The sequence below is a fragment of the Falco rusticolus genome, chromosome 2 (assembly GCF_015220075.1).
Source record: "Falco rusticolus isolate bFalRus1 chromosome 2, bFalRus1.pri, whole genome shotgun sequence".
Lineage (NCBI taxonomy): Eukaryota > Metazoa > Chordata > Aves > Falconiformes > Falconidae > Falco > Falco rusticolus.
In genome coordinates, this window is record NC_051188.1 from 121,854,355 (window position 1) to 121,878,927 (window position 24,573).

The 24,573-nt window shown below is 39.3% G+C and overlaps 1 protein-coding gene across 2 annotated transcripts in view; it reads left to right on the forward strand.

Annotated features, from left to right (window-relative positions):
* The first annotated feature begins 11,801 nt into the window (after positions 1-11,801).
* COL8A1 (collagen type VIII alpha 1 chain) overlaps positions 11,802-24,573 on the forward strand; it is a 102,107-nt gene continuing 89,335 nt past the window's right edge. The window contains exon 1 of one of the 2 annotated variants that reach the window (XM_037378360.1): positions 11,802-11,864. The gene's annotated coding sequence lies outside the window, so the exon portion shown is untranslated. The remainder of the gene's footprint in view (positions 11,865-24,573) is intronic. The other variant, XM_037378361.1, reaches the window with a different exon arrangement.

Sequence of the window (24,573 nt, forward strand, 5' to 3'; positions counted from 1 at the left end):
ATTATTTTTAACAAAATTAATGCAAGCTAGTACTAGGAGGGGAAAATAATCTGAAACATACAGATTGAATACACAGGAAAACCTGGAAACAGTAATCCTGAATGATTCACAAGTGAAAATAAATACTGAGAGTGCTTGGACTGTTCATGGGAATAATTTAGCCCCTAAAAGGTTCAGAATCAGTCACTGAACAGACTATCAGCATTCAAAATTATTTAAGTACCTTTTTATGTGTGCATATTCCACTTTATGGACCGCACACAAAGTTTTCATAGTCACAATGGCCTTAAGTACCTGCTATTCAAAGCATGCAATCAGTAATTTAAAGTGTTTGATACCGATTCTCACACTGTCTGGGTAACTCCCAGTGCAAAACAGAAGTTGGCTGTACAAATGTTCCAATGTAAACAGACTAGTTGAGATCCTTCTGCAAATAAAAAATTTATATGATGGCAAACTCTGCTCTTTGTTGATCCAAATTTTGTCTTTTTATTTGTTTGACTCTTTGCCATGCTTCTGAAGGCTGTTAACATTTCCCCTAAATTTCCTCTTTCAACTAAACAACCCAAGCTCTCCTACATTTCCTTGTAAGAAGTCACAGATCTTTGATCATTCTTCTTGGTGTATTCTGATTTCCCTGTTATTTGTACACACATTTTTAGAAGCAGGGTGCCTGAAGCGGACCCTTGTCAGCACTGTGGAGAATATGAGTATTTGCTTATGTAGGTGGACACCTTTTTGCAGAAATTGTCATGCTCTAAAAGCATTGTATGTTATGTGAACAAACAAATGTGAACAGAGAGAAGGTGATACTCCAAATATCCAGACAGTGAAAGCCAGAACTGATCTTTTTTCAGTTTAAAGAAAATAATTTTCTTTCTCTGAATATCCATAACCTATGCTTTTATTTTATTCAACCTGTATTGTTAAGCACCAGCTGAATGACAATTAACGAATAATTGATCAAAAGGAATGCACTGAACCCATTTCACCACTATGATCGTATCAGTCAATGCCAGTTTCATTGGAAGCTGTTCAACTAAACTTTAAATGCTCCACCTAAAGAATAGGAGGGTGTTTTAATACTTGGGGAGGTAAATTACAAGCTCTGAGCCACCTCTCTAATGACTCACTATTAAGCCATTTTGCATAAACCCAGTACAGGACGGCTGCGTATGTATATGCATACATGAAATACACACACACAGAGCCCCGAATGCTAAATCAAACAGTTACACAGAGACAATACTCAAAACCACATATTTGTCCTTATAAAAAGTCACAGATTCTTTCCTCACACATATAATCATGTATTCTCAATTATCTTCAGAAATGTGGAAAATATCATGCCATGAAATGTTATTTGGGAGCACTGAGAAAGTTAAATGTTTGTACTCGGTAAATGCCCTTGATCCTCCTTCTGTAGCCAGTGTGCACAGCGCATATATTTTACAATGCCAGGTTTAAACAGAACTGCATTCCCATTTTACTTACTAACCAATCTACAGATTGTAACTGGTTCTCAAGCCTTGTTTTTAAGTAAATAAATTAACACATATGCTGGAATTTTCTCCACCAGTCAGTCACACTTGGGATACACCGTTCTCTTTCCTAAAGATCCTAAGTTCAGTCAAACAAGAAAAAAAATCTCTTGAGGACCCTCCTATTCCCTGCTTCTCACAAGTCTGGAAAAAAAATATGTTGAAGTAACATGAGCTCAGATTTGCACATAAGGACTTCTGTTTTGACTGACAAGAAAATTATATAGACATATTGATGTTAGGCTTTTTTGACAGAATTACTGCAGAATCTAAATATTACACAACAATTCTGACTGGATAAATTTTACTTACAGAGAATATATTGGTACAGCACACTGCCTCTCCAAGATTTGCCCTTTTACTAGTTTGTTGTTTGGGTTTTTTTATGTGAGAGTGCCATAAATTAGTTAGCAAAGTTTAGAAAACATTTAGCAACTTCAGCATCTAGGCCAAGACCTGATGTAGGGCCCTTATTTACCAAAGAAAAAGAAAGAAAAAGGTGCAAGGTGCTCTCTAAAAAGAAAAAAAATAATAAAAATCAGCCAGCTCTCAAGTACAGTCATATTTGAATCCTCAAGTTGTCATCTTGGAAAGCTATGAAATTTTTTTTAAAAGTTTTGACAAAAATAATAGGATCAGCAAATTTCTTGAGTGTAATTGACATTGGCTCTGTCTTCTCTCTGTAGATTATTCCATAGTGCAAAGCTTTGATTGAGTCTCCTTCTCTATTTCTCATGAACTTCACCCTGAAGTTTGCTGTTCCAGAATCATAAAGTTGGCCTACAGAGACATGAATGGAAAGTCCTGATGAAAACTGCTCCTCATCACAATGAGGCCTTGAACTGAACAACATGAAAAAACAAAATAAAATCTGGGTTTTGCTGTTACCACACAGTGGTAATTGCTGTTACTGTACTACTTCACTACCTGCAGTATAGAGGGATGAAAAATAAAAGTGTTTTTTACTGGCCAGAGGAACTGAGTTTGAGAGCCAGAAGTGGAATAGAAAGCACAAGACAAAAAAACTGTAATAAATTTTAAAACAACCTTAAGCAAATTGTGCAAAACCAAAACTCTCTTTTAAAAAAAAAAACAAACAACAAAAAACAGTGTGTTACCTAGCCTTCAAGTTGCCACTTCATCCCAGTTTCATTTCTTTAGTCCATAATTACAGAAACACTAAAAAAATTAATTTCCTTCAGACAACCTGACTATAATTTCAAAATATATTTGAACCCTCCAGCATGGAAACAGTATGACAATGTCTGTGTAGTCTTTCAGCAGGGTGGCTTATCTTCTGAGATGCAAATATCAGAACAGCTCAGCACAAGGCTACTCTGCTGTGATTTTCTCACTTTCATAAAACTAAAAAAACATATTAATATGAAAATTCTCTTAAAGAAAAATTCTGGAGAAAATCAGTTGATGTTGCCAAATCATTAACAAAGTACATGTGACAATGTCCTCCTCAACCAAAACCACACATAGAAGTCTGAGAAAAGCTGCAGTCATGGTATTTCCTCTGACACCAGAGAAGCAGAGAGAATCCTGTGAGAAAGCTATTCCCATTGTTCCTGAATCAGATGGTATAAATAAGTATCTTCGACTTCAGTTGAGTATCCAAACAAAAAACCGAACAAGGACTTACCCACAGAATTTATCTGGAATAGCCAGATAAGGTTCATCAGGCAAAACGGTGATAAACAATGGCACAAACACATAAATGCAACACAGCAAGTCTGTCAGCATTTTACATGAAATTCCTCTTGCCTGAATGGTTCTCTGTTCAGAGTTAGCTCACCTTTGCTGCATGGCAAGAATATGCAGATATGAGTTGCCAAAACAGCAGCTGACTTGCCAAACAGTCGACTTCCTTCTATAGTCAACTGTGTACTTCTGATGGTTCATTCCTAAAAATCTCTGTGAAGAACTGCTCTAGAATTGTTGCTGAGAAGCCTAACAGCTACAGAGAGCTGATTCTATTCACTTAGAAAAACAAAACACAACACAACACACCAAAAAAAAAAAAAAACAATGAAAAATGAACAAATACAAAGTTTCTTTAATTCACATAAACTTCATCCAAGGTCTATGGGACAAAATGATTTTGGCTTAGTGCTTATTCTGATGTTAACAGCAACATATAAACATTGAACTGCTTGGGAAAAAGTAACACTTGGATACTCCATCTAGTCCAGCGTAAATAGAAATAAATGCTTTAAGATATGAAGTGCCTTTGCATTTGGATGGAGCAGAAAGGCTTTCACATAACATGCTATGGTGAGAATTGAAGCTTCAGTAGTTCAGCCTGCCTTTTCTTGTTGCAACTGCAGGAATGGCAGATCCTAGCTAGAAGAGTTCTTGCACTTCTCTAAAATAAACAACCCTGAACTGAGCATTCACAGAAATAAAACAATGTCAAGTTCTCTGTGATTTTAAAAAATTATAACATTGAGTTCTGACATGGAAATGGGCTTATAAGCAGTCTGATAAACAGTCTAAAAGTATTCTAGTGCAAGAATGCCACATTGCTAATTAGTGACTTAGAGCGTAAGTCTACACATCTCCCATAGCAGAACGTAGGGTCTGTACTAGATGCACCACTCTCCTTCTCCGGTAGTGGAAGCACAGTGCTATTACAAAGTTAATACAGTTCTGGATACTTCATCCCCCTGAAACTAATAATTGGTCTGTACTAGGAGAAGAATTCTCTAATTAATCACACACTATATTCTTTTATTTTACAAAAGCTCCTCTTAATATCTAGACCAAAGGGGGATCAGAGATGAGGAAAACAGGAAAATCCTTTCAGCAGGTTGGTTGGTAGATTGCCACTGAGACTCCAAGAGACAAAAACAAGTGAAAAACAAGCTTACCATTATCATCTTAAATGCAAAAGGTCTTTGTTAATTAAGTGGTGAACTTTCTTGTTATTAGTTTATCTAGCATTACTAAATGCATTACAGTGCATTAATAATGAAGGCTATCTAAAGCTTTGGATAGAATAAAAAAAAAAAAGTCAACATTGATCTAACTCATCCAGTTTTAACATGAGCAGGGGGACACCCTGAGAATGTATCCATTATGAAAAATGAGACAAGTTAACAAAAAACAAAGAAATTATTATAAACCTCAAAGAGTTGCCTTAACTGAATTTCTACAGTGAGGAACAGGCCTTTGTCAAGAATATAACATAGAAGTGATAATTTTCTACTCATTCTTTCAAAGTAATTTTCTGAACGTTCACAAGAAAAGAGCTTTTTCCAGATGAGACACCATGGGAAAAAAGATCGAAGTATCAATTTGGGACTGCATGCAGAAATGCTGATGTGTCATGAAAGATTCATTTTTTATTCCTTTTCCTGGAGAACACAGTGGCAAGCAAAGTTCTTAATAATAAACCAATATGTTTAAAAAGCTTAATGCCACTGAAATTTACTTGATGTTGTATCTGTTCACCAGTAATGCCAGAAAACCTCTTCATCTGTAACCAGAACTTCTTTTGATCTAGCTGCTGCCGGGTAGAAATGATTTCAGGAGACTTCCATGAAAAATCAGAGACAGAAGCTGGACAGAGCACTCAAAAGTCTTCATTATGCATCATGCTAATGTGAACTGAGAGGACTCGTTTCCAGAGTTAAGTGCTCTTCCAGAAGTTGGGGGGTGGGGGTGGGGGGGTGGGCATGGAGGAGAGAGCAAGACAAGATAAAAATAACTGAATCAATGAGACGCAACAGTACCGAGCTGTCAGGCTCTTTCCTACACACTCCATAGGCCACGCTCTGATCTATTACAGCAAAGTAAGAAGATTGTGTGTTTTAGGTGTTCTCTTCAAAGTCTCCACATGTCCATTTCCATAATAATTCAAGGCAATTTTGAGTTTAAAAAAAATCTCAGTCATTACACTTTAAAGATAATTTTGCCAATGACCAAATATGCAATAAAACTACTTTTTCCACAATCCTGAAAAAAACAAACATTATTATGTTTAGGATCAATTTCCTATGGCGTAGTGATTTTCTCATAATACCAGACAGTTTGAACATTAGTGAAGATAAATAATTTAATTCTGCCTCTATACAGCTTTTTTGTGCAGAAGGCAAAAGAATTTAGTAATGATGTAAGTAAGGTAGCAAAACCTGTGTATTATGTGTAAATTGATTAATTGTGGAGTTACAAAGTGAGCAATACCTGTGAAATAAGGCGTAAGACCTGTGTGGTAGAAATGGATTAGAAAACATGAACATTTTTATTCAAATTCTGTTTCACTCTCTTTTTAACTTCATTGTCACGGGGCCAAATATTTCCTTTGATCAGAAATATATTTTCCCAAGGATGCTATATTTCATTTGAAACAGAGCACAAATTATCTTTCTAAACTAAAAAACACAATATAAACTTCTGGCAGAGAGATTTAAAAGAATATATATTACAGCCAAAATGTGTGCCACTTGGCTTCATTAAGTAAACTTTCAGGAAACTTACTTAGAAGAAAAATACTCAAAAGCACACACAGAACGCATACTACTGCCACCAAGCACATTCTAGTGGAACTGAAGACAAGTCTTATTTAATTCTCAGTGATACATTAAAAGTTAAGACTTCCATGTGTTACCTTGGTTATTTTTCAGAAATGCACAAACACTACTAGATTTGAATACAAGGGTATTTTATCAACTTTGATCATCCCTTGGGCCAATATCACAGTCTCTTAAATGTGGATGAACTGAAACCCTGCTAACTCAGCTAACCTAAACACTTGTACAGTATCACTCAAGTGAAAATTTAGTATTTTTTGTAAAATAACACAGGACCACAGGGTAATTAGGGAACTCAGAAGATCTCTCATCACATTAACTCTCTGCTTGAAAGAGGGTCAGCCATGAGGTCAGAGTAAGCTGTCCAAGGCTTTATCCATTTGGTAACCAAAAGCCTCCAAGGATCGAGCCTGCACAGCCTCACCAGACAACCAGCTCCACTGCCTGTTTGTTCTTGCAGGGAAAAAGTTCCTCCTTATATCCAGACACAATCTCCCTTCTTTCAACGTAGGCCTGTTGTCTGTTGTCCTCCCACCACCGTGAAGAGCCCAACTCCTATCTTCTTAATAACCTCTCCACAGGTACTAGAGGCTGCTGTTTGTTAGGTCCCCCCAACAAACTGTTGTCCAGGCTGAACAAGCCTGGTTCCTGCAGCCTCCCCTCAAAATGTAAGTGCTGCAGCCCCAAAGACAATCCTGAAGGCCCTCCACTTGAACTCACTCCAGTTCAGAGATGTCTTTCTTGCACTGGCAGGCTCAACATGGGACATAGTCTTCTAAATATGGCCTAGTAAGTGCTGAGTAGAGGGGGATAATCACTTTCCTCAGGCTGCCGGCTATGCTCCCATTATTAGAGTCCAAGACATTGTTTTCCTTTGCTGCCACAGCCTACTGTAGGCTCACATTGTTTGCTGTCTAGCAAGATTCTCCCATTGCCCATTGTTTTTAGCAGAACTGCTTCCCCAGCCAGTAAGTTCCTAGTCTTTATATGTTCGATTTGGCTTATGTTGTGTCATACACCTTCTAGAAAAACAGCCAGTTTTTAACACTGCCAAGAGTCACCTGTTAAAAGTATGTATTTTTTTCCCGTTTTGATGTGGTAAGTATCAACATCAGCTAGTGAATCCTAGCAGAAGCTCCAGAGTGACACACACATATAGGAATTCAGTAAATATAGGCGATAAATGATACAATTGTAGTCTGGATTTATTGATCTAATACTAGCAGCTTTAGACTGCATTCCCTTTTAATTAGTGGACACAACACTAAAAAGAGTCAGCACAGCCAAGATGCACACAAAATGGCATTACTTATGGCTACAATATTTTCTATATAAATTCTTTTTGGGGTTGTTTTTTGTTTATTTGTTTGTTAATTCTGCCTCTATCAGGTTGTGCGCTAAAGAATGAACCTTGTCATACAGGAGGAAACATTGATTGGAAAAGATACGTAGGCACGTATCTTTTACATGTGCTCCCTTCAAATGTATATTCAGGACTTGGTGTATGCTTACCTAGAATGCGAGATCTGCACGTTCAAAATGTATCCTGATTTTGTATCTTGCATTGGACTGGCATATAGTGGTTTTGAAGCCAGACCACAGCTCTACTCTGTGGATGCAAATCTGAAAGGCAGTATCAGACAAGATTCTCGGTATCATGCAGACAAAACAAACTTAACTGAGCTGGCACTTTGAAAACTGTTCACTTTCTCCCCTTACTCTCCCCTCTAGGTTTGTGAATCTTTACTGTAAAACCAAACAATGCTCTATAAAAAATGCAACACTGTCACATTCGATTCTTCAGAAGGCAAATTTGCTGCAAGGACTTTGGATAAAACTTACAGTGATGGGAAGCATGCGGAAGACAGAATGTTGCCTAAAACCATAGGTTAATAAAATATACTACTGGTCAAATGGAGAAATTGTTTGTGTCTTCGGTCCTACAGTCAAACAAGATGAAAAATACAATATATTTAAATGAGGGTTGTGTAGGTTAACAGAAATTTACCTGTAGGCTGTTCAGAATATTTTTCTATTAACAAGCGTCACAGCAAAGCTCTGAAATGTCTTGTTCTTTCTTTAATTATGGCATTTAAAAAATTGTAGCTGAAATTTGGAAGTGTTAACTTTTACCTCATGAGGTTGCCATTACCTTTATTATCCCACTTTACATTAGGAGATCTTCACCTAATTCTGTCTGGTTTGCGTTTAAAAAAATGTTGACACCTTGATCTTGATAGCTAATTTTCTGCCACCACCATGCTATCTAACGGTTTGGGCACCCTCCTTCTTTGACAATGTCACCAAATAGCATGTAGCCACCTACCTGAGCTGTTGTTGCTGTGATGCTACATAAATCATCATTTATTTGCAAAGGTTTATCCTCCCAGTCTATCCAGGGTGATTCTTTCTGCATCGACCACCAACATTAGCTCAGTTACATTCAAGGCAAACTGGGAGTAATACCGAATTCCTTTATGAAACAAATTATAGGATTTTGTCTTAGGTCATTTTAAAAGACCTAGAGTAAAATGCCTGTCGTTTGTACAGCTATAATTTTAACCTGTGTTTTAAGGATGGTGCCACCTCTGTTGATAATTGTTCTTTGTCATACACTTTGTATGCTGAATCAAATTTAATTTCATAGAAGACTCACTGAAAAGCAAATATGCATGGTTCCCACAAGTGTGGTAAAACAATCTATCCAAGTCTAAGATACTTTCATGAAGTTGATTCCCTTACTAATAGTTCTATTCTATGCTACAGGTGTAGCCTTGCCATCAAGTAAAGTAAATACCTGATTCAGATTTTGGAAAGCACTGGTTGAAAGCACAAGCTGCCTCAAACAGTTCTTAGAAGTTCATGGCAAACCAATCTGGATGTTTTGGGGCAAGAATGGAGCAAGAGAGCTAGAGCACTGAAGTATCTCTTGAAAGAGTAACTTTATTCTTAAAAGGTAGATGGAAACTGAAAGATTGGACATCGCTTCTAGCCATAGGAACATGACAACCCTTCCCGCCACGTGTCCACATTGAGTTCATTGATCAGCCTGGCAGTATGCCCTGAAATCCAGACCATCATGTGACAACCTAAATCAAATTTCCCACGAATATTGTGGCAAAGTTTTCATCTACTAAAAATCTCTTTAGGGAAGATAAGTGATGAGGTAACTAGAAAATCACAGGTTATGCCTCATGCTCTAGTCTCATAAGGTAATCTTCCATATAATTGCATCATGGTGGTGTTTTAATGATCATTAATATAGGTCCAACACTTTATATCTGTTTTATGTGTTCATAGGTTTATTTAACACTTGTACAGTGCTTTAAGATTCCCTAAAGAAAAGAACTAAAGGAAAACTTCTTACATTCTTCTCTTCTAGAAGTATAAAAAGGTAAGGCTATCCTTGAGTCTGCAGTACAGCAGGATGCATATTCAGTGCACACAACCAATGGAGTATGGAGGAGTTACACTGAGCTGGCTTGAGTAAGCAAAATCAATCAATAATTAATTTTTAAAAAAATAAACATACAGCTAGTCCTCTACATTTAAACTGCTGTTCCCAAGAGAAAAAGAGCTTGATTTTAGGAGGTACTGAGTTTATAGAACTACCCACTGAATTTAAAAGGGACCTGCAGAAATCTCAGCAATTTTGAGATGGTAAGAACAGTTTAAACATCACATAAGGTGGTGGGTACCTGTTTACACTAACTGATGAAAATCTTGACCTAGATTTCTCTAAGTACAAAACTGACTGATTGTTTAGACATTAGCTGAGCAGAATTCTGCTTTATGTACATAACTGAACCAGTTGAACCATTAAAAGGTGCCATAACTGAACTAATTACATGAACCTATTGCAGTAACTTGTACTCTTGCTTTCCCTATTCCCATGTTACCATTACTTCATGTAGCCTTCCTAAAAGTAAACTGTAATCTCTTCAGAGCAGAAACTCATGTCTTAATGAGAACGGTAAAAACACATTGAGTGCTACATAAATAATAAAATAATATGACTTTTTTTCACCATTTAGTTGCAATAATGTAGAAATTGCCCTATCCAACTGCACCCTGATACCTATAAGAAACATTAGCAATTTAACCAGTCCTTTTCAGCATTACAGCAATAAATTTCAGAGGCCACATCACCAAGGTTATGCAGTTACTTCTGCCATATAACACCAACACCCAGGTTGATGGGTGCTTGATTTCTAAGCCTTTTTCTAAAAAGAAAAAAAAAAAACCAGTTGTGTGCAACCAAGTATGTTCTGATCAACACAGCCATTCAGTACTACTTTTTTTCTTTTTAATTTAAAAACACTCATTATAGTCAAGAGGGAAGAAGAAAGGTAAGGAAGTGAATGTTACTCTGAGTCCATCTTAAGACTTAATTAGCATTCCCAAAATAAATATCTTAAGACTTGAGATCTGCTTACACTGATCATAGCATATATATTCAGATCTCCAAATAGACACAACAGCCTAACACGGACAGCAAATTCAGGGCATTGATGGAAGTTCCCAGGTTCTATAAGCATCTTATATCTCTTTATCCAGTGACCAGTTTGGCCTTTTAGTGTAAAAATCACTATATTATAGCTCATCTCCACCAGCTTCACTACAAACTTGCTTATCTCAGCTCTGTAAACTCAGGTTCTCATTCGTATTTCTGCCTGGTCCTCCCCTGGATTTTACATCAGGGTTTGCCTCTAGCCTCTCCCTTGATTTCACACTACTGTCCCCCTTTCCTGTTCTATCCTGCTGGCTTTCTCCACTCACCAATATTACAATACAACACAGGTTTTACTCCTGTATTATGGTAAATAATACAGGCCCAGAAGCCTCATGCAGGGACATGTGCAAATACTGAATTAGTTTATTCCAGATGGGTACAACTGTCTGTTCCACCTGCAGGAGCCAGTGTCTGAACACAGTGCCACGCATTCTTCTGTGCCCTGAAAGGAATGAATGAGTTAAAATGAACAATGAATAATTTTAACAGAAACCACCAGGAATGCATATTCCTACTGGTTTGTCTTTTTGGCTACATTTGGCTTTTGAGAATACCAGTTGGGAAAATTGTTTAGAACTCAGACACAGGGAACAATAAAACTGCTCTAAACTAAACTGCTAGTAAGTCAGTGTGTAGATGAACATGTTACAGCTGCGTCAAGGAAAAACTGGGTAGCTCAGTGCAACAGAAACTTAGTAGGATTCCGGAGCTGAGATCTTGTAGACATTTGGAATATAAAGGAAGTTCAATCCCTGAGTAAACAGACAACTACAGTGATCAAGGGGCTGGTTCTTCATAGCTATCCCTTCCTAGAAACAGAAACTGCAGCCTTTCTGATAACTACTTTGCATTATTATCTCACTCTTGAAAAAACCCTTCCAAAAGACAAAGTCAGACCTAGTAGCATTATATGTGTAACTGGAATTATTCAGAGATTCAGATCCAGAGAAAGAAATACAGTAGAAAATCTGTAGTTAACTAAATGTTTAAAAAAAAAAACCAACAAATTAATCCAACACTGTTTCTCCTGTAAACGCCATCCACCTTGCTTTTTCTCCCTCTCTCTGCCCCAAAGAGCAAACCCCCACTCTACAATGCCTTCTTGAAGGCTGTCTGTATGCAATCCTCACTGCCCACCTACCGTAGGGAGCAGCTCCTCCCACCTGCACATAAAAGCCAAGTGCATGCTACCAGCAGCAGATCAGAGCACTTCCTCAGTCCTCCACTGCTTTGAGCTACTGATCTTCTCTCCTTGGATCTTGTATACTCAAGGTAAGATTACTGCTACTTCAGGTTTCTGTTCTAACCAGATATTGTGAGAAAGTCTTACTGTGAACTCCAGCACTGCCTTGTTGGGTGGTGCTGGCTTCCCCCCCTTCCCCCTCCCCCCCTTTTTTTTTCAGATGTAGTGTCATCTGACATTTAAGTTAGTAACAGTCTGTTGTTTTAGCAATGAAATAAAAACAGATCTTGCTGGGAAACACTGTGTGGCTGGGAAAAGGTCTTGTCTCCATTTCAGACTGATTTTGAAGAGATTAGTATACCCAGACCATTTCTAACAATTTATTATCCCTCTTACTCCTTAGTCTCCCTCTGTCCAAAGTTATCAAAAAACTACACTCTAAAGCTTCCTTAAATTCTGTTTGAGGAAAAAAAAATGCTTAGTGCCAATTTAAGGGAGGAATATTTTTTTTTTAACTATTATTACTAGCCAGATTGAGCCAGTCTTGGGACTGATGTGCATCTTCACAGGTTTCACTGCCTTTAAAAACATGTGATGGAACTTAAGTCCTCACAGAAGCACAGCAGTAAGGCTGATGGAATTCACTATCTGGTACCAAATATGCTTGAAGTACACATTTCACAAGCAAAGTTCTGTTTCTTGGAACAACAGACCTTGTGTCTTTTTGAAATTTCTAGATCAGCTCAAATTATATTTTAACTACAGTTTGCTTACATAGACATTTCTAATGCTAGAGGAAGGAATAGTTAAAAGCCTCAGAGACAGCTACTGAACAGTTGAAAAAGTAGTTTCAAAATCGTATTTGTACTCCCCTCTATTAATCTATCCATCCCCACAAAGATTAATCTATTAGTGACTAGTACCAGCCTCTCATGTTGTGTGAGTGCACTTTTAACACACAGTCACCTGTTTAAAGAAACTCCATCATAGAAATCTTAATCCTAGAATGCCTCTCTCCAGTGCTCAGAGAGGAGGGAAAGCATGAACTACCAAAAGCAGTGAATGCCACCTATAAATGGCTTGTTTGTACTCTATGTAATACATTCTGCAGTTAGAGATTGATATTTTCTTCTTGATAGCCAAAAAATTCTCTTTCAAAATTGACTGTCTTGTTCTTTCCCCAAATAAAGTCTTTTCTAAAAAAAAATTATGTCCACATATAGCTGTTCTCACATTAGCTGCAACATTTTAAGCTATAGCAGTGTATAACAAAAGCAGAAGTCTGTTCAAAGTTCCCTTCTCTGCATACTGTATCTAAGATTCTTCCTGTATTTTACATGTTATCTATTGTAACTAATGGGAAAAGAAAACACTGCCTTCAGCTATTTGCCTAGAAGATTACATAAGTATCTTTAAAAAAAAAAAAAACAACCAAAATTAAACAAATGGAACTATTCAAAAACAAAGCACAGTGCTTTCCATAGTAGGCTTACAGTAGCACTATTTTTACATCCAGGTAATCCATATAAATTGCCCATAGAAGACAGGAATAGAGCCCAATGGTTTTCCTCATAACTAGCATTCTATCTCTGAGCTACAAAATTTCACTCCTCTAGTTAACACCTGATTTTTACAGCACACCTCCCTTCCCTCTCCAAAAACTCCCCTCTTGTAAAACACAGACCTGTGATTTTAGGTGTAATGCATACAGAATTTAGGCCTACAGTCTGGAAGTAAAGCCTCATTGTTCACACAAAATTTTACTCTTTATAGATCAAAATTTCTAATAGAGCAACTTTCAAGGAAAAAAATATTTTTAAAAATGTATTTGCCACTGGAAATGTGTATATAGCAAAATACCTTTTATTAAAGCCTTCTATGAAATGTAATGTTTTGCCATTTGAAAAATGGATTGCAGGACATATTAAGAAAACACTATTCAAAGGAATGTGTCTAATTTGCATCAGAATCTCCTCTAAGCAACTTCTCTTAAGCTGAGTAGATAATTCAGCTTCGCATCTCTTTGCAGTAGGGGATGAAGGGAAACTGTACCCAGCAGGTCTCCAAGAGAACTAAGAACTCTAGGAAGGCATTTATGGACTTCTGTGCTGATCTGAAACTCCTTTTTCACAAGAATCACAACATACTGATACTAACATAAAAATACTGTCATTTTAAAAGAGTGCTATAACCACAACTTTAAAAAAAAAAAAGTGAATCAGTGGGAGAACAAGGAATTCAGATTTTTTGCATAACGACCACAATATTTTAAAATAACAGCATAAAGGCAAAGAGACTGTATTAATTGTTCAGCCACAGACAACTTAAGTGTGAAGCAGCCATGCTCAGCTATTTCTCCTGGCAGCTGTGCTTAGGTTTCTTAGGTGTTCATTTAGGGCACTAATGCCACTTAGGCCACTAGTCTAACTTCCACTGCTGTCAACAGTGTTAGACTACATACCCAGAAACACAGGAAAACACATCACTGACTGCTGACCACATAGGTCTGCCAGTACCACTGCTTGTGAGACATTCTGATCTCCATGAAATTATTTTTACACACCTCTCTGCCAGGTGGAGATACGTTTTCCTCTGGCCATGCTGATACAGAATATATGGACTGTTTTGCTTATGACCACAGTGAAAATTCATGGTAGAGAGTCAGATTTAGCTCTTCTGGGTTCCAGTCCAGCACTTCAGTCCCGTGCTCCATTTGTATTCAGCCTTGTAAAGTCAACCCCTCTGCAACTGATCTGTTTTTGCATGACTCTTTAAAGCTGAACAGCAGGGAGAATTCCAGTGACAAATCTTGAGACAGGTAATTCACTCCTAACATTTTAAAATTTCCTGTGAAACCCTTTACAAACCCCTTAACAGAATTTGCAAATCATTCTTGGAGGGGGTAAATGAATAAAAAATAACCAAATGACCACTTCTTTCTTACCCTCTGCGGTTAAAGAAGACCAACCCACCCTTGGAAAGATGAACAAGCAGAGATCCACTGTCATGATGGGCAACATCTTACTCTAAGAATTCAGTCTTGGCAACTCAGCAGCAGTAGAGAGCTCTATGAGAAGCCCATGGTGCTTAAGCAAAATTATTCAAGTGGATCTTGTATGGCACACAGAATATATTCTTCCTTTCTTTTCTACATTCACTATCATGTGCCATCTCTAGAAATTTATAGGACATAGTTTCATACCCATTAAAACAAACAAATGAAAAACAAAACAAAAAACCCACCAGCTTAGCCCTATCCCTTTAATTTATAACCCTAGAGCTAATTTATGGGGGTAGAGACTTAATTGCTCCGTGGACTGTATTTATATTAAAAAAAACCCAAACAACAAACCATTCTGATGCTTGATTTCTAGAGTAATTGCCCTAGCAATGGAGGCCTTGCATCTAATTTTTTTAAATTCAAAATTACTAGTAAGCATGCATCACTTATAAAGTAGTGAATGAGTGAAAGGGAACTGGAGGATTAGCAGGAGTGTTAAGGGCTAGAAGAACCATTAATAGTCATTTCACTATCTGCCATAGAAGGTAGGACAATTTTCATACATCCATGAGCACATCTTCAAGGCAGAATTTTCTGCCCACTTATTCTATACCTTGCTACATATCTCAGGGGAAGAAAGATTAGGTTTTATCCCTGAAGCTTAAATATATTCCTATATTTTCCCTTACTTTTTTTGCCTTCCAATTATTCCAAGCTGTGGGTACTTTCCTTCTACAGGGAGATAATTTTTAATTTTCACAAGTGTTCTTATTTCTAAAAGAGTAATGGTTCAACGGAGTTACTGTAGGGAGGAACAAGAAAAGACAAAAATGTTAGAGGTGGCTTGTTCTGTCTGATTAAAACCAACAGATATCAGTATTAAACTGTACAAAAGTTTTTCTTTTGTCACTTATACTTTGTAGAGTTTTGTGCAAGTAATCTTGCCTTTTTGTGGCTTTCCCTCCAGAAAGTGAGATCTATTCTTTATGCTAACAGAATTCTCCTCCAGCAAAAGTTGTGGCGCCCTCTATGTTTAAAAAGATGATGATGAGTCCTGGTTCTGAAGCCTTTTGTGGGTCTTGTGGAATAACTGTGCCTATTTGCCGTACGCATCAGTAAACAATTCTGCTTGGTCTCCCAGTACTCCTGAAAGGTTGGATGTGTTTCTGTAATTGTCTTGATGTGTAATGAATGTTATGTCTCATAATTGCACTGCAGGGGATTAATACCACTATGCAGTCTAGGGACATCTTTTGATGATTATGGACTTGCATGAAGAAGTTTTATTTTATAGCAAAAGCAAGATGAATGTAAGTCTGTTACTTCTTCAATGGCAGGTGAAACTGTAGAGGGGTGACATGTAATGGACTTTTTTCAAAAGGGAGTGAGACTTAGTGCCCTCTCTTGGTTAGAAAAAATATATATAGAACAGCACTCTGAGACTGTTTATCAGTTCCCTCTGCTGGCTACAAAGCCCACAGCCAGATGAGCAGCTGTGTTTGCGGAGGCGAAGGTCTTAAGTTCTATTCCCAGCGCTGTGTGCATGTGGTAAACTGATGACTGTGGTGTCTGTGCACGTATGTGGACATCATTCTTTATAGGGTCTCATCAACAACCACACTGAGTTCAACATGAGGGCACTCAAAAATAATATGGAGTTCCTGGGAGGTATCCACTTAGGATTTGAGAAGCATGCTAGCAACTATGCCATTCATAATACTTCACAGCTAAAGCATCCTTCTGTTACGCATCATATGCACACCTTGCTTTTTCCATCTTTCCAAAAAAAGTGTGTGTGTGTTCATTATACTGAGTTTAGAGACATCTGGCCACTTAGCAGAAACATTCTTGGCAATCCCAAATTATAACACTTCAGAATATAGCTTCTGAGAACTCCACATTTGCAAAAAAGAAATAAATAGTACCAACAAGAACACTCCAACCTATTAAAGAAAAAAAACACCCAATCAAACCAAACAGAAGAAGAGCCTAACTAGTTCTTTTCCGTTCTTATAGGGAAAGGCCTATATAAGCTGGTTATACAACCATAGAAACGGGTCATACAATTTATGCAGTTGCTCTGAAATAAAGTTGAGATGAAAAAATATACTGCGAACTTCAGAAATAGTTTCTGGTTTAAATAAATATCCATAGCACTAAAAATCATGAACTCCTGAGTCAGCTATGCCAGCTCATGTCAGCTCCTAGGAATCTATCACAGCAACATACAGGTAGGATACACTTAATGTATCCTATTAAAAGGAGAATGAGTCAAAACGAACAGCTTGACACACTAGATATCAAAGATATATTAAAAGCCAGATTTTTGAAACATCTGCAGCACATGTTTCCTGCTAACTAAAAAAGCAACCACACTTTCCAGACCAACATACTGCTGCATTTTTTCTGAAAGGAAAGTAAGAAGTGGACAGTAACACACTGTAAACTTCCATAGGGAACTCCAAGCAAAGCATTTGACCATTTTTGCAATTGAAAAATCCAGAGAGCAAAGTTAAGTTTCTATCAAAACCCACTGTTACGATGTGAAACAACACTATATATATGTGTATATATATCTCTCTCTAAAATACATTACAGGCCCTGAAATGGAGATGCTTACACTGCCTCTCATTTACTCAACATAATTTTCAAAGGCACAGAATGGAAGGTGGCAGAGCTCCAGAGACACTCAAACCAAATACAGTCAGCTTAGCACTGAAGAAATCTAGCAGTCAAGTCTGCTTATGCCAGCACACGACTTACCTCTGTTCTGCCCTTCCACTCATCCCGCCATGTGTGGAGCTCCAGTGAATGCAGAGTATCAGAAGAGGGTCTTTTATGTGGCTCAGAGACCAGAAATTCTCCTTCAGCTTGCATTAAAAAAAAAAAAGAAAGAAAAGAAAATATTCAGTTATTTCCCAGTATTTCTTTGTAAATGACTTAGTTGATCTTAGCCCAACTCGCAGCTGATGGACATTAACATAAAACACACAACTGGGACCCTTATTGGCAAATCTTAGTAAAAGGTCAAGAGGTAGTTACTTCAGGTCAAAGTTGAGCAATAAAAGCAGGCTTATGAGGAAAGTTTATGTTGCCAGCATTGATACATCTGTCACCTGCACTATAGATAAAAAGCAAATAAGCAGTTAATCAATAACATCCCACAAGCACTAGCATTCACACATCATGTATTTTAGAAAGTGAAGGAAAAAAGAAAACTCAGTACTTATTTCCTTTCAGTCAGTGGCTTGAATTGAATTTACCATAGTAGCACATCATATTGTTCCCTGCAGAAAAATGCAAAGCTTAGGCCTTTAGGAGTAAGTCTCTTGTGCTTTACTGGTTCCAAAAATGTCAGTGCTTGTCAAAGTGTTTTTGAAATAAAACCAAAACCATGTTAATAAAATGAACTTTCCAAGACAATGCTGGCCAAAACTGATTCTTAGATTTCTTTTCAGTAATAAACTGCCTCTGTGGTTGCTGAGTTGATAGGGAGAAGGATTTAAAGGGCCAAAGCCAAGTTCTGGTTAACTCAAAGATGGTAAAAAAAGCTCTCAAACAGAGCACAAGCCCTCCAATAAATGGAAACACTTTTGCCAAGGGTGGGCAGAGCTTAGCAAAATCCAGCTGTGCTTTCAAAAATGGCTGTAATCATTATTAGGCTTCCACTTGAATGTATTCCAAGACTGGAATACTTGTGGGTACAATTTGTGATATGATGCTGTAGATTACTGGACAATACTCAACGCATTAATGCAGAATTCACAGGCTGAGTGTTAGCTCACAAGAGCTACCCTGCCTATTTATTAAGTAGTAACTCCCTACATGAATTAACAAGGCAACAACTGGAAGGATTCCATCCCATCTTATCCCAGCCTTCTTGGATGAATAGCTCCAAAAATATGCTGCAGTGAAGGATGGAGGCGTTCATGATGAACTGAGTTCCTACTGTGCATGCAAGCTGCATGCAAGTCTGGGCAGGGAGATCTCAGAATTGTTTTGCTGTGTGTACATATAGGTAAAGACACAGCAGGAGTTTCTGTCCCCCACAGAAGAGGTGCAGCAGCTGGTTGTTCTGTGCCTGTTACAGGAATTCCTGCTCTCCTCCAGTTCCACCCACCATAGATCATTTTAGAAGTTCTGTGCAGTACAGTCCAAGCTGCTACTGCAAGTGTGGTTTCTTAGTTCTTATACTTAGGAACTCCTACATTACCTTTTAGAGATCTGGGCATAATTTACTGTGTCAGGAAACATGGAAAAGATTTTAGGACTGTTCCCTTGCATTACAAGCTGCAGCTAAAAACACTGCTTGTATTATCCTGGAAATAAAGAAAACTCTATGTTTTAAACTCCAAGACTGATACTTTATTAGATTCATTTGCAGCAGTAAATTTTTTATTTTTGTAGTGCTATAAAATTATCAGACGGCTTTTAAGTTGTCTAATTTAAAGGAAATCCACTCATCTCAGCTGGCTTTTGCAATGTCACCTTCATTGCACTTTGGGTTTAGATTGCTCTTAAGCAACCGATTGCAAGTACTCGGTATCTGAAATCCAAATTACCGATTAGTTTTGGCATGTGATTTTTTATGGTATATCTCTGTTCCACAGTCAGGGCAAGATAGCTCTTAGATTCAAATCTCAAGTGCCAAACCTGTCTTTCACCGAGTTCAGAATTCACTTGCAATGACTATATTATTCTTTTGAAACACCCTATTTTCAACGTGTCATCTGTCACTTACGCTGAACGCTCTCAAGACCTCAATACAAAAGGACTGTGAAACTGAAGCAAAACAAATTCAATTTGTGACTGCTCAGAGTAATTTTCTCTGCTACATGCCTTCAACTTTCTAGTCTTTACCTCGTGAAAACAAGTATTTAAAAAATAAGTGGTAAGAAACCTACTATATTTTCAATGCTCCATTCATCAAGCGTATTTTGAAAGCTGGAAGCGTAGCTTGCTGGATACTCGCACATAGAGCCTTCCCCTCCAAAAGGAGGAGCGCCTGCCCCGGGGGCGAGCGGCTCCTCGGCGCCCGCCGGGCCCGGGCCAGCCCCAGTGGCGGCCGAGACACGGCACCGGGACAGCAGCCCTCCGTCCCAGCACCTCCCCGCCGCCACCAGGGCCGGGGCCCAGAAAGTCTTCTGCATCCTCAGCTGCGTGGAAGGCTTTGAGGCTTCAGGAGAACGTGAGGCGTTGTACCTGAGGCCCACAGGCTGTCGAGATAGCAGGGGTTCGTGTCCGCGGATTCAATTCAGCGACAATCTAGTTGAACAATGTCACACTCTAATTTAAAAAAATAAGCCACAAAAAAGGCAAACCCCCAATTATTGTTTAAAACACTGTAACGGAAGTAGCCGATAAGCACTTGCATCCAACAACGCCTGCACGGCAGCGCATCAGCCCCGGGGCACCGTGGGAGCTCCGCCCGGCGGCCGTTACCCGCCAAAAACGGTGGCGGCGCGCGCGCGTCCCCGGGCCGCGTTGGGGCCGCCGTAGCCCTGAGGGAAGGCGCCATCGCCCCGCGGGGCGTCGGCAGCTCGCCGTCGCCGGGCTGCGGGCACGGCGCGCCCCTGGCGTTGGGGTGCCGCCTCCCGCCTCGTGCCGTCGCCCACGGTACTGGGCGGCTCTGGCGTTAGCGCCATGTCTGCACATAGGCCGGGCGGAGATTGATGTGGCGATTGCACCTCCCATTCCCAGCGGAGATTGGAGGGTTGAGGCGAGCGGAAACTGCCCACAGTCCGGTCGGCTGAGGTGCTTTTATGGAAACACAATGTGTTTGAGGTTTCTTCGGTTTCAGAGATACAGCCTGGGGGCTTTGCTTCTGTGTGCCAGCCCTCGGTGCCCCTTTGAGAAGGATCTGGGTAGCATTAGCTCGCACAGATGCGGACAGTGCTGGAAGGCCAAAAATGAGGGGGGCGGGGGGGGCTCCACTCTTAGCTGGAAAGAAAATGTCGAGTCATGTGAGGAGGCTGCTCGGAAAGAAGGAAGGCTGCTCCAGCACACACCACAGGAGCTGCAGGACCTTTCAGATTTCCCCATCTGGATGCAAAATTGAGGCCACTGTAAGTTAGAAAGAAAAAGAGAGAAACGTACATTTTGAAGTTTAGGGTCTTTGGACTTAAAACTAAAAAAAAAAAAAAAAAAAACCTGCAAAAAGAACTGCTGTATATGGGTATCTAGTATAACGAGAATAACTGGTCTTGTAAAGTTAAAATTCTAAACCACCCCCAGTCCCCCCAAAATACCACATGCTTTGGTAGGATGTGACGAAAAAATTATGAAACTACTGTACTCAACAGGCAGAGAGTTCAGAAGGCAAACAGCTGAATGGAACAGCTTTACCATTTCTTTCCAATGTATTCTCTCCACCCTGTTTTGTTTAGCACAAAGGTTTTTCAGGGTGAGTCTTTTTGATCTATTTGTTACATTGCCTAGCATGGCAGAGCCCTGAGTCATGATCAAGGGTTTAAGACAAAGAGCAGCAGCAGCTCCTGAACCTGAAGGCTTGTAAATTGTACATGGAGCGAAGTTGATTCCTGGACTCCTGCTGTAGTCCCTTTAACACACTCTTGCTTACACAGATGATTGGTATGTCTGGAAAGATATTATACTACAAATGCTTCACCTCCCTCTCCTGGCTGCAGAAGCATCCAAGAACATCACATACAGTAGATTAATGAATGTATCCTTACAAGCACCCTGGCAACATCACTCTCATTTTAGAGGAAGTGGAGGCACAAAGAAAGTTGCTGGTGTAGCATTTCAAGAGATTGCTCCTGGCCAGATTCTCAAGTGTCTTTCCATGACGGGGGCTAGTTGGAGAGCTTGGTTCCCATCTGGGCACCTCAATGAGAACCAGATTTTCATGAGTGCTCAGCACCCAGTAGCTCTCGCAGTGGCACTCACAGACAAATTTTCTGAAAGGTTCCTTTGATCGTCTGTCTGCTGCTGCCTCAGTGGAAGCAGAGAGCTTCTGAAAAATCTGATCCTGTTTGTGGGTGGTGATCACTTTTCAAAATTCTTGCTTAAGTGACCTGGCCAAGGATGCAGACAAAAATCTGAGCAGAGCCCACTTTGCTTAATCCCTAGGCCAGTGATTTAACCACAGACATATCCTTCCATCTTCAGCAAAGAAAGAATAGACACTATTTGGGGCAGGAATCAAAATGCCAAATAACTGCCAGTACCCACACCTGCCAAGAAAAATGCCCGGATACTTGTGGGCAACCCAGACAGCCACATTTTGGTACTTTCCTGAGAAAAGATTATTTCTAGTAGCAGTGCCAGAGTCTGGCAACCTGGATTATGCTCTTTCCAGATGTACCTATTTCTTTCTGGGCTAAAACCCTTCTGAACGTGCCCTCACACAGGCACACCCTCCCCACTCTTCCAAAAAAAGAACAGCTATCCAAACACTGTACTGTCTCCATTATCATTAGAGCGCCAGGCATGTTTGGGCAAGACAGCACTATTTTGTGTAATGATTAAGAAGCAGTGGTCGTGTCAGTGAAGATTCTTGTTTTCATTGAATATTTCATTCATTTCTGAACATAAGCAACCACTTAGCTGCAGTTGTGCTAGATGCAGAGGAGGAAACACATGCTATTCTTGGCCGGACTTCACCTCTGTGGGAAGCAGCAGCCTCCTTACAGCAGCCTCTGTAGGCTGCATGATTTAGCTACATTAGAGATTGTCCTGAACCTCAAGCAAGGACCTGCCTCCAGATTCTGAGTACCTGAAAGTGTGAACATGTGCAAAACCTCCCAAACCCAGACTGGATCCTGTGTTTTATGCTCTGTTTGTTGAGGTCCATTTGCAAACAACCGTTTCCAAAGCCATGACCTCAAGGCTAGCTTAGGAATTCCCCTCCAAGTTGACCATATCCATTCAGCTGCCACTCGAGATGCTGCTCTCTGTGTCACGCAGCATCAATTTGTTGGACTGCCTATCACAGGACTCCATCTTGGAGTCAAGCTTTCATTAAGTGTTCTCTGTCTCACCTCTTCCCTCAGCTTTCAGACCACCTCCTGAGTCATCTGAGTCTGGTAATAGAAAGAGAAGGCATCCAAGTCACTAGTGTGTTTTAAGGGAGCGTAGATATCTCATGAAAACTACTGAATGAAAATGTTTACAGAAAAATGGTTTTGTAAAACAGCTCAGACTAAGCTGTTTGTGAGGGTTAAGATCAAGCTATATAAGCCAAAAAAGGCAGCTGTGTCTTTTCTAGCTACAGCTAGGAACAGCTAAGTATACTGGACAAATTTTGGAGCTGGTGGGGATGTGTGTGTAGATACTTTTCTAACAGAGGATTACACCTAGAAGCAAGTGTGAACTTTTGGTTTCTGCTCCTGCAGGTTGTTTATGCAGACAGTTAAGTGCACATGCTTTAACATTCCTAAAAATTTACAGGGAATATCACTTGAGGAACTTGGATTATGATTACTAATTTTGTGGGCCTTCATGTTTTTGTCAGCAAATTTATAACTACAACTTTCCACTTCTTCCATCATTCAGATTATTTTTTTAAATTTTTAATTCTTCTCCTATCCTTGGAAAAAGACAACACATTTCTGAGGAAAAGCTGGGTTCTACCAAGGTCAAGAAGTCTGTCTTGGGCGTCCCCTCTGAACTCAAAAACTGGCAACAGTACAGAAGGTCTTAGTTTGGAGAGTAGTAAAGATGATCAGGGGACAGCCTGCTGGTAAAAGTCTGGAAGATGTGATGCTAGAGCAGGCATATCAGAAAGGCCCTATGGGAAAGGCTGGAGGATTTAACAGTCCATCCTGATGTGCCTTTGAAGCAGAGCAAACTGGTATTCCAGCGCTGGCAGGAAAGGGTGACAACATTAATAAAGGTTGATTGACCTTTCTACACAATTGGTTTACTCTGGAACCAAGGTCTTCTGTTGTGGGGCTGTTACATTTTCCTTCTAGGCCTAGATACCCTAGCACTAACTTTTCCACCTGGTCTTAAGTGTAGTTTGGGGCTTGTGTCTTTGATATTAATTAACAAGGTAGCACAGAGACTTCAAGGTCTCATACTTACAGGTCTCATACTTAAAGTATCTCATACTTAAAGTATCTCATAATGAGATACCGTTACTCTGGGAAGGTTATGTTTCTGTCTAATTTTCTCTAGAAATGCACTCCAAGAAATGAGAGATGTTTCCTTTTACAACTAATGCTTGTATTTCCACCAAAGAGCCATAGTTTTGAATTGACATGTTCTTTGAAAAAGTTTTGCCTAAAAATTCCTGCTTGTTTCTTTGGGAAATAATTGGAATCACTTATTAAGTAATCACGTAAAAGTGGGGGAAAAAAATCCACATTCAGGAAAGGACAGTCAACTTTCCCATATCTCATTCTTCTCTTTGTGCCCATGAAAATTGTTACTTGGAATCACTGCCTACTGACATAGCTGTTGTAAGAACTCGGGTCTCATTCTTAACCCAGACAAGCGTTAGAGAAAACTGTTCTCTGGAAGCTACACAGTTCAGCCTCCCTAAACGGAGAAGTTTTCCAGCCTTCATAGATTCATCCATGACAAAGCAAAACACCTCCAAGCCTGACTGATTTTACACAGCAAAATAAATCACTTTTAAAGTGTTTAAATGTCATTGTGAAAGTGAAGAGATGAAATGTGCTGTATATCATCTCTACAAAACCAGAAGTAGTTGTATTATAAATAAACAGAGTTTGCTTGGTATTAGGGACATAGGAAATTCCATTCAAGAACAGACAAATGGCACATCTTGTCTGGTATCCTGCATCTGGCACAGGCCTATAACAGATGCT